The sequence below is a fragment of the Rattus norvegicus genome, chromosome 18 (genome assembly GCF_036323735.1).
Source record: "Rattus norvegicus strain BN/NHsdMcwi chromosome 18, GRCr8, whole genome shotgun sequence".
In the NCBI taxonomy this organism is placed as follows: domain Eukaryota; kingdom Metazoa; phylum Chordata; class Mammalia; order Rodentia; family Muridae; genus Rattus; species Rattus norvegicus.
In genome coordinates this window covers 56,606,211-56,616,208 of record NC_086036.1, presented here as the reverse complement: position 1 = coordinate 56,616,208, position 9,998 = coordinate 56,606,211, and the positions used below count along the sequence as shown (strand labels likewise).

At 49.2% G+C, this 9,998-nt stretch overlaps 1 long non-coding RNA gene across 1 annotated transcript; it reads left to right on the top strand.

The window, feature by feature from the left end:
* The first annotated feature begins 1,400 nt into the window (after positions 1 to 1,400).
* Positions 1,401 to 9,058, top strand: LOC102550733 (uncharacterized). The gene is made up of 5 exons (XR_010059855.1): positions 1,401 to 1,605; positions 2,227 to 2,332; positions 3,868 to 3,997; positions 8,519 to 8,666; positions 8,767 to 9,058. It is a non-coding gene; the product is annotated as an uncharacterized LOC102550733 (long non-coding RNA).
* Positions 9,059 to 9,998: the final 940 nt, after the last annotated feature.

Genomic DNA, 9,998 nt, shown 5'->3' with positions numbered 1-9,998 from the left:
CTTAAACAAATGGCTTCCTATTTTGGGGGGCAATGGCTTGGGATAGAAGCATAGGCTGCCACAGACTAACTAGCTGCTGGACTTGCAGCCTCAACTCTGTCTCTTCCTTAGTAAGACCATCCTAAGTACTCTCTAGGCTGAGTTCCTTTCTAGGCCTCTGAAAAAGGGGGAGCCAGGGTCCCCTCTCCAGAATTAGATGAAGGCACTGCCCCTTATGCAGTGCCTAGGCATAGCACAGGACCCTGAGAAAGTGCTGGGGGATTAGTGGCTATGGCTAAGATAATAGAACACAATGGCCAGGGTCTCTTCTTGTGTTCTCCTAATCCAATCACTCATTCCTTTGTTTAACATGTGTTTCTTAAGTGCTTGCCACTGAGCACAGAGCTCAGAACAAGACTTTCCAAGGACCTAGGAGCCAAGAATTGCTAATGCTGGCAGATAACCACAGACATGGTCTGTATCATCACAGGATGGACTTGCTAGAGAGGGAAATGAGAAATAGACCAAGAGATCATTAAAAAAGAAAATCAGAGATAGTGGAAGATGCTGTCTGGGCCACTGTACGTGGAACAACTAAAAGGGGAGGAGGTGGAGGTTGTGCGGAGACAGGGAAGTGGCTGTGAAGCAGCGTTAGGAAGAGGCAGCAGTGTTTCAGATGGTTCCACGGCAAGGCAGGGAGACAACACTGGAGGAGCCTGGGTGTAGAAGACCCACTAGAGCACTGTTTCTCAACCTGTGGGTCACCATCCCTTTAGGGTCACATATCAGATACTCTGTATATCAGATCTTTGCATTACGATTCGTAACAGTAGCAAAGTTACGGCTATGAAGTAGCAACAGAGTAATTTTATGCAACATAAAGAACTGTATTAAAGGGTCACAGCGTTAGGAAGTTCCAGCGTCACTGCTCTAGAGGGTCAGGGGCTAGTTTGAAGGGAGAGTGAGAGAAATAAAGGCAAAGGGGGCAGAATGCTTTTCTATCTTCTCAAGCCATGTCTCTCTCTGTGGCCTGAGGTGCCAGAGCAAGCCCCTAAACACCAAAGCAGAACTGAGCTAAGCACAGCTTAGCTACCTCCTAAGGTGGAAACTCAAGTCCTACCCAGGCTGCTGTGGTGCCATCCCCCACCCCCAGTCCCAGCAGAGCCTCATGAGAAGCAGAGATCATAATAAGGTTGCCCTGTGCCCCCTGTTCTATGCATAAGGGCCCTCAGCAGCATGCCAGGAGCCAATCAGCCAAGCAGTTGGACCTAGGAATGCATGGCTTGCCCCACCCAGACACAAGGAGCCTTTTCTTGGCCAGGCTTCTAGAATAAGGCTTTCCAGGGGCTGGGGGGGGTCACCCTCTTTCTCCTGTTCATAAACATGATTAAGGCTTTCGCTCAGCAGAGCAAACACAGCTGTGAGCCAGAGCCCAAGGGGCAGCACCTGCAGGGAGGCACAGGGCAAGGGAAGGAGGGAGAGATCCCTGGGTTCTCTGGGGTCCTCTCTCTGCCTATGGAGTCCAACTATTCCAGCCTTCAAGGATCTGAATTTACTGTAGCTAAGACTTCCATAGATGATCCTCTGAATCTACTTCAGAACCAGAGAAACTGAGGCCAGGGAGGGGTAAGTCCTCCCATCTGAGAATTTAGTGCATCAGGCAATTGGTAAGAGTTTAACCAGCATTTCCTAACCGCCCTGTGATATGGTTACTCCTATGACTGACATCTTTGTACATAGAAAGCTAGAGCTTCAAGAGTTTCAATTACATGCTTAAAGTCAGAAGTCAGGATTTGAACCCCAACCTTCTTTTTTTTTTTTTTTTGTTCTTTTTTTTCGGAGCTGGGGACCGAACCCAGGGCCTTGCGCTTCCTAGGTAAGCGCTCTACCACTGAGCTAAATCCCCAGCCCCGAACCCCAACCTTCTAACTAAAGCACACTTTCTCTTTGTGTTTTATTTACTTACACTAAATTCTTTTTTTTTTGTTTGTTTTGTTTTGTTTTGTTTCATTTTCCAGTCAAGGTTTCTCTGTGTAGCCCTGGCTGTCCTGGAACTCCCTCTGTAGACCAAGCTGTCCTCAAACTTGGAGATCTACCTACCCCTGCCTCCCAAGTGCTGGGATTAAAGGCGTTTGCCCCCTACCATCCCCAGCTACATTATATTCCTTTTCTCAAAAGAAGTTACTTATTGCTATTGTGATCAGATAAAGATTGACAGTAAAAGCAACATGAACCTAATTATGCTAGGAACTGCCAGCTAGCAGCTGCTGCTATCCCAAGAACTGAGGATCGAGCTGCTCTCTCACCACTTCGGAAAAAGAGAGAAACGGGATCCGCAGAGATGGTTTGTTGGGTAAGAACAGGGACCTAAGGTCCATCTCATTGTGATCCCAGCACTGGCAGAAGAGAGACAGACAGCCTCGCTTCCACATGGCCATCTCCAGGCCAGTCAGGGACCTCATCTCAAAAGCAAAGTGGCTGTCTCATAAGGAGCTCCAGCCTCCATATTGCATTGGAACATACATGGATGTGAGGGGTTGCTGGTGGTCCAGCAGTGATGAACTGAGTCCGCCATGAAATCAGCAGGGGTAGGATGAGGTTCCACTGTATGTATCTTGGTTACTGTATCTGAGTGGACTCTCTGGCTCTCTGCCTCTGTGGTTCCTGGAAAAGACACCATCTTTGGCTGTGTGTGTGTGTGTGTGTGTGTGTGTGTGTGTGTGTGTGTGTGTGTGTGTCTGGTAAGGTCTCATGGTAAGTTTCAACCCTTTCTCAACTGCACATTGATTCAGGGCTAGAACACAGAATTCATATTGTGAGATTGCCCAGCACTCTCCTTCCCAGGGACTGAGTCCCAGTGAGGCCAGGGCAGAGGAGAGAGAAAGCTCTCAGCTGAGCCTTGCTGGTTATGCAACCCCAGTGAGGCATAAGCCTGGATGTTAGGGCCATTAGGAAGTTCAAATGCTTATTTACTGCAGCATAAAGGAAGCCCTTCTGGTGAGTGCAGCATGCCATCCGGAATCACACTGGAGATACAGCCCCCCTCAGCACAGCCCACAGGCTTAATTACCGTACTGTGCTAGAACGCTTAAACGCACGCCAAGCCAAGACTGCAGCAGAGCCTTCCGGCTCCTTGGAGAATGCTCGCTTCTCCTTTGTCTCTCTCCCCCAAACCCACTGCCTTGGAAAACTACCCACCTTCCCCAAATGCCCTTGACACTCCTGTCTTAGGAATCTGTTTTTGCATTCCTCCCAGGGTTGGAATTATGAGAAGACTGTGTTGACATCAGAGCCTTACCAGCTCTGTTCTCGGGGGCCAGTCCTTAAGCTCTCTGGGTCTATGACCCTCAGCTGTAGTATGGAAGCCACAGTGTGAGTCTAGTGTGCACAGTCAGGATACAGTGAGCAGCAAATGAAGAGCACACAGTGGGGTATATATTTAATGATCCATATTATCTTTGCTTAGTAAAGTCTTGCCTATCTTTTTGGAGTTCTGTTTATATTTTTCCATGAGGCCTCCACAGCCCCTTCCCAAACATTGGAGCTTTCTACTCCCTTTCTGGGCAAGCTGCACAGTCATCACCTGCTGTGATCAGAGCAATATCTTCATTCTCCTGGTCTCTGGCCTCCCACCATACAAGAGGCTGGCTGAGACCTTGCACACAGTGGGACTAAATAAGGAATGAGGAATCAATCTGGTTCTTGGCTTTGCTCAGGGTGGGGTAATCTCATGACATCAGTGTCTCAGGGCCTGTGACACTGGCAGCTCACAATGGTTACCAGGTGGAAAAGTTAGGGGCCAGATTATTGTTACTTACTCTTTTCATACAAAATGTCCAGCAAAAGCATGGCTTTGTTTTGGCTTATGGCTATGGTCTATAATGGCAGGAGAGCGGTGGCAGCAGATGCTTGAAGCAGCCAGACACATCACATCCAACAGTCAGAAAACATCCGTGTGTTCTGGTACTCGGCTGCCTTCCCCTTTCTGCAGTCTGGAATGGCACTGCCCACATTTGAGGTAGGTTTTCCCACCTCACATGGGAGCTAGAAACTCCCTCATAGACATGCCCATTCGTCTTCTAGATCCTGTCAAGTCGACTGTTGGACATTGACCTTCACACGGGGGTACTAGTTTATGTGGGCTGCCATCAGATGGTTTTATAAACGGGATGTCTCAGCCTCTCCTCAGTGTCTCTGCCTCTGTTGCTCTATGGCATCCTCCCTGTGCAACCCTATCCTCGAATCATAGCTTTACTCTTCTGTAAAGACAATAATCACACTAGTCATGCTGGATTAGCCCTGCAGCCACCAATCCAATGCAACAGTATCTTCGTCTCACAGGCCAGACTCAACCATATCCAGATAATCTCACGTTTACAGACACTGCACTGCACTGTATGATTGGGAGAAACACAGAGGATGCAAAGCAAAGCAGCCGCCATCTTTGTCAGAACATCTGTGTCTGCTTGCAAGAGACCCTCACCAATGGGCCTTGCATTCCCTCAGAGAAGGATCCTCTCCTGAGATTCCATCCATTCCTCCCAGTCATTCCCATGCAATTCTGTCCTAACTGCACATGACCTTGGGCCAAGTTCAGGTAGAGGCTGAGGAAGATTAGCCAAGGGGAACTCCATCTATAGGGGAAGCCTGCCATTCATCCTGGGCCTCAACTCTCCAGTGCAGTTACTTTGGGGTTCCCCATGCTCCCCTGAGTAAGTCTCACTCATGTAAGTCTAGTAAACTCCTTGGTTTTTGTTGGAACTTTAAGAGGAGGGGGCGATGCTGTTCATACCTTGCCAGGGAGAAATTCTTGCAAGAGGAAACTAAATATAACCCATAACAGGGAGTCAGAAGACATAGGCCAGTGACCTCAGACTTTCTCCATGGATGCTTGAGAAATGGGTGAGAGAGGGTAAGTGAGAGCAGCAGCCCAGGAATGAGGCAACCACGACTCAGCCCTCAGTTCCCACCATGGTCTTAGAGACTTCCCTTCTCCTAGCCTAGTTCTCCTCTTGGTAAAATGAGAAGAATGCACACAAGTAAGCGGGAGCATACACGCATGCGCGTACGCGTACACACACACACACACACACACACACACACACACACACACACTTCACTAGCAGCCTGGGAGATCCATGTGAGCCAGAGAAAGTGAAGGGGCTTTGCAGTGGGAGGCCAGGCACAGCTACTCTGGCAAGAGACCATTTGTCCTTCCCTGTGCCTCTAGGTGACATAGACCACTGCAGAGTGGCCTTACTCTGCACAACATGCTATGTAACCTCTGTACCCTCAGCCCTTCCATTGGGGCCTGAGTTTCTCCATAAACTCACCCCTTCTCCTGCCCTTCCTTAATGGGGTTGTTTAGTACCCCAAGTCGTAGCTTCCTCCTCTATAAAATGGGCACAGCGGTTGCAGGGATGAATTTATTTTTTGGTATGCACATGTGCATACGTGTTCATGAAGGTATGTGCCCCTGTGTCTGGGGGCCAGAGTTGACATCAGATGTCTTCCTCAACCACAGTCCACCTTATTTTTTGAGACAGGATCTCTCTGGATCTCTTCATCGCTGCAGCTTAGTTGGTTGGCCAATCCTCCAGGGATCTACCTGTCCATTCTGTCCCCTACCCCCAACCTCCACCAGCACCGGGTTACGAATGCACACAGTGGGTGCTGAAGATCTGAACTCAGGCATTTATGATTGCACGGCAAACACTGAGCCGTCTCCCTAGCCCGCAAAGACGAAACTTTGAGGAAATTGACTGCTAATTTAGTATGTGACTGTCACATGGTAAGCTTGATTAGGTCTTCATCAGTCTTGATTTGGGAGGAAGCAAGTATTGTCCCCAAGGAGCCAGACAGCAGTGGTACCTAGGGTCAATTTCTCATTTCCTTGGTCATCCTGTGTGCATTAGCCAGCATCCCCGAATCACAGACATTAAGTGCCTGCCCTGAGCCCATTCTAGGTTTTGCCCGAAACAAAGAAAGCAGCCTCCAGTCTGGACAAGCTCTGTGAGGAGCTGCTTTTTAGGGTGCTTCTGATTCCTGACTAGACAGGACTAGTAACAGGAGTTGAACAAGTGCCAGGACCCTGGGTCTGTCTCCTGCTCTGCCTTTTAACAAGCTGGAGCAATTTCCTCCCTTCCCAGACTCTGCCCCTCTAATCTACGGCAGAGCTTGTCTGGGATGCATGTCCTTCCTTTTGAACGTGTAAAGGTGACCCTTGACCTACCCTAGTTAAGGTTCCCAGCTGACCCAAGCATGCACTCTGCCCTCTGACAGAAACATGACCCTCAGAAGCATGACAGGGTGCATTTCTCAGCCTCCTCAGGTCCTCAGCATGTGGCAAGACCACCCCTTTCCACCCACCTAACACCGTTTGTGGGTATAAAGCCCTGGTGCTTCCCTTCTCCTGAATATTCCATGATAAACATGGAGAACACAAATCCCATGAAGTCAGGTGCCCTCTCCGCCTTGTTCAGGGTGCCGTTCCCATGCCTGATGTCGGGGCAGGCACCTATCAAGTACTTGGGGTGTTCTATTTGGCTTGCTTCTTCGTTTGTCTTGTTTTATGTGTGTCGTTTAAATTTTGCTTCTTCGCATTTATTTTTGTTTTTGAAACAGAGTCTCAAACAGCCCAGATTGGCCTCAAACTTGCTATAATATCAACCATAGTATATATAGTATCAAGTAAAGCTCTTGATTTTCTTGCTTCTACCTCCTAGGTTTGCAGATCATACACATGTACCAGGATGCCTGGCTTCCATATTTGGTAATATTTCAGAAAGGAGAGAGAAATGGTGCCCACATTTATGAACTGAGCCTGTGCTCACTTAAAACACCTTTCTCTTCTCTCTTTCACTGTTGCCACTGAGGTGGGCTTTTGCTTCCATCCATCTGTAAAATCATTGTTTCAGCAAGTTCTGCTGAGGCATGGTGCTGTGCCCAGAGAGTACACAGGTAGCCCTGAAGGCCCAGGCTTCTTCCCCAGATGTTACATCTTCTGAGGAAGGGCGGGGTTAACAGGCAGCTCACACAGGAAGCCAGCTCTTTGGTAGGCAGCCAGCAAATGCAGATCAGGAGATAAGTAGGGCAAGGTGGAGCTAGGGAGAGCTGTTCCTAGGGAGTGCTCTGGGTCCTGAGTTGTTTTGGTGAGGACCATGGCAGTCTAGGAAGAGGGCTGAATTCCTCCAGCCTGGCCTCGCCTGTTTCCATGAAAATGCTCCTTTACCACTGGCCGACGGACAGGACCCACCCAGTATCTGCAAAATGAGGGGCCAGACTCATTCTAGGACTTGTCCCTTCCCTGTCTTGCTATCGATTTCTGGCTGCTTGGCCCCTTCCTGGGAAACCCCTTTCCTTCTCCCCTCTAATACACAGTGCAGGAGGATCTGGAGTCCAGCTCCCAGACTCTGATGCTTCCCTCACAACAGGAGCACCCTCCTCTGGCGCTGGCTTCTCCCTCTCTCCTCACCTACATGTTCCTCCAAGCTTGAGCCTCTGGCATAACCCTACCAAGAGGTGTTGCAAGACATCCAAGGTGACCATTTTCAGGAGGATTTTACTTCGTACAAATCATAGGTGCTACCTACCGAAGATTCCTTCATTTTTCCATTTTACACATGAAGGCTTGGGAATACTTAATCTTCTTTTTTTTTTTTTTTTTCCGGAGCTGGGGACCGAACCCAGGGCCTTGCGGTTGCTAGGCAAGCGCTCTACCACTGAGCCAAATCCCCAACCCCAGGAATACTTAATCTTATTAGAGGCTAACCAGGGGATCCAGGCTGGAGGAGGGAGCTTTGGAGCTCTCTGTGTGTGCTATCTAGTTTTATGTCAACTTGACACAAGCCAAAGTCATGAGAAAGGAGGGAATCTCACTTGAGAAAATTCCCCCTGCCAGATTGGCCTGTGGTGTGTTTTCTTGATTAATGATTGCTGCGGGAGGGCTCAGCCCACTGTGAGCAGTGCTACCCTGAGCTGGTGGCCCTGGGTACTGTAAGAAAGCAACCTGAGCAAGCCAGTAAGCAGCACTCCACCATAGCCTCGACTTCAGTTCCTGCCTCTAGGTTCCTGCCCTGCTTAAATTCGTGCCCTGAACTCCCTCAGTGATGGATTGTTACCTGGAAGAGTAAGATGAAACAAACCCTTTCTTCCCCAAGTTTCTTTGGCTGTGTGGTTTTATCATAGCAATAGAAACCCTAACTAAGGCTCTGTGTAGCTCTTAACCTATATCTTCACTCCCGAGCAGTAGACCACACAAAGTCCATCTGCTTCTCACTCTTGGGGCCTTGCCTGGACTAAAGAACCAAGGGCCTCCTTCCTTTCCAGTGAATCTGTTTGTTTTCCCAAATGGAAGGACCAAAATATAGAACTTGTCCAGTTTGGTGAGACGTTGGGGGAGGGAATTTGATTGTTCATTGTGTGTTTTCATAAGTGATCATGGCAGCTACCACTTGTACAGTTTGTATATGTATCAGCTGCTGGACCGAGCAACTGAGCCTGCATTAACTGGTTTAATCCTCACCACCATTCTCCCTAGTCTACAGGCAAGGAGACTGAAGCATGGGAGAGACTTATCTACGTGGCAACTTTGTGAAGAGGCTGCAGTTGGGCCCAGCCTGTCCAGCCACCCCGCTCAGCCATATGGATACAACTTTCCCTAGACCTGTACACTCAACCATCCAGATGTGAGCCCTGGAACCCAGAGTGCAGGGACCAATCAACCCCCCTACCCCCAATACACACTCACAGCCATTATCCTTAACTTCTGCAACATTTGTGTTCCAGATCAGAAGCCATTTGTACAGTAACTGGCCTGGATCCTTTTAGAAGAAAAATGTGATTTTCTTTTCCACTCTGCAAGCTCCTGCTTCGCCCTCCATCCAGTCCTTGTTTATTTCAGTAAAGAAACAGCCTTTGACGTCCTCCAAGAGGAACAGGGCAGCACTACAAACATCGAGAAGCATGCCACACGTTGGTTGGAACATGGAAGTTTTGTAAGGTTTAATAAGTTCTTGGAACCCATGGATGCTGCTGTCCTTTCAAGGTGAAATTAAAAAATAAAACACCCTGAAAATCACAGCTGTTGGGGGGAAAATTCCTACAGGGAGCAGAGTGCAGAGTGGGGGTTTCCTTAGGTGTGGGCAGAGAAGCTGGCTATGCACCATGCTGGCACTCAAGCCCAAACAATAGGACCAGTGATGTTTCCTTCGGTTCCTCTCATTGCTGGTGACTCAGGATTCTGCTCTTCTGGTCTTGTTTGATGTCAGAAAGTCCCTTGAGGAGATTATGACTCTATTGAACGACGGCTTTTCATATGCCTGTTTATTCAGAGGTGAGATCATGCCATGTGGTCCAGTCTGGTCTTGAACCCCTGAGCTCAAATGATCCTCCTGCCCACAGCCTCTTGAATAGCTGAGACTATAAGCACATACTACTATGCAGGGTTAGTGGAATCCCGAGTCTGCTCTGCCACAGGGCTCAGCTGTTCTGGGAGTCAGGATGAGAAAAGTTGGACCGCACTGCTGTCGCCAGGCAGGTATTGGGCTGTAGGGAAGCCACGGGGTAGCTTCAGGATGGGGAAGCACAGTTTGAGGTGCGAGTAGGGTCCCCGGGCCTGCAAGGAGACCTGGACTGTCTGGTTCTCTGGCTCTCAGACACCCAGGCATCCCTGGATGCTGCAGAAGAGCTGAGAATGGGAGTGGGGCCCCCGAGGGCTGGATCTGGCCTTGGGCTGAGGGGGAAATGGGGGAGCCCCAGCTGGTCCCCCAGGGAGAGAGTCCTTGGCTTGAGGCAACTGGTTTGAACTTGGGCTTGAACTTGGCTTGGTGGCGGCCATGGCTAGGAGCATAGAGGCCTTCTACAGGAGATTAGATGCAATTCTGTAGGTGAAGGCCTTTTCTGTGACTCCCCATGGCAGATCCCAATGAAAAGAGGCAGTCCATGGTTTTAAGGCATTTATTGTCATGACGGAAAGTGGATGAATAAACTCATACCCCACTTCTCAGAGTGGGCCTGAG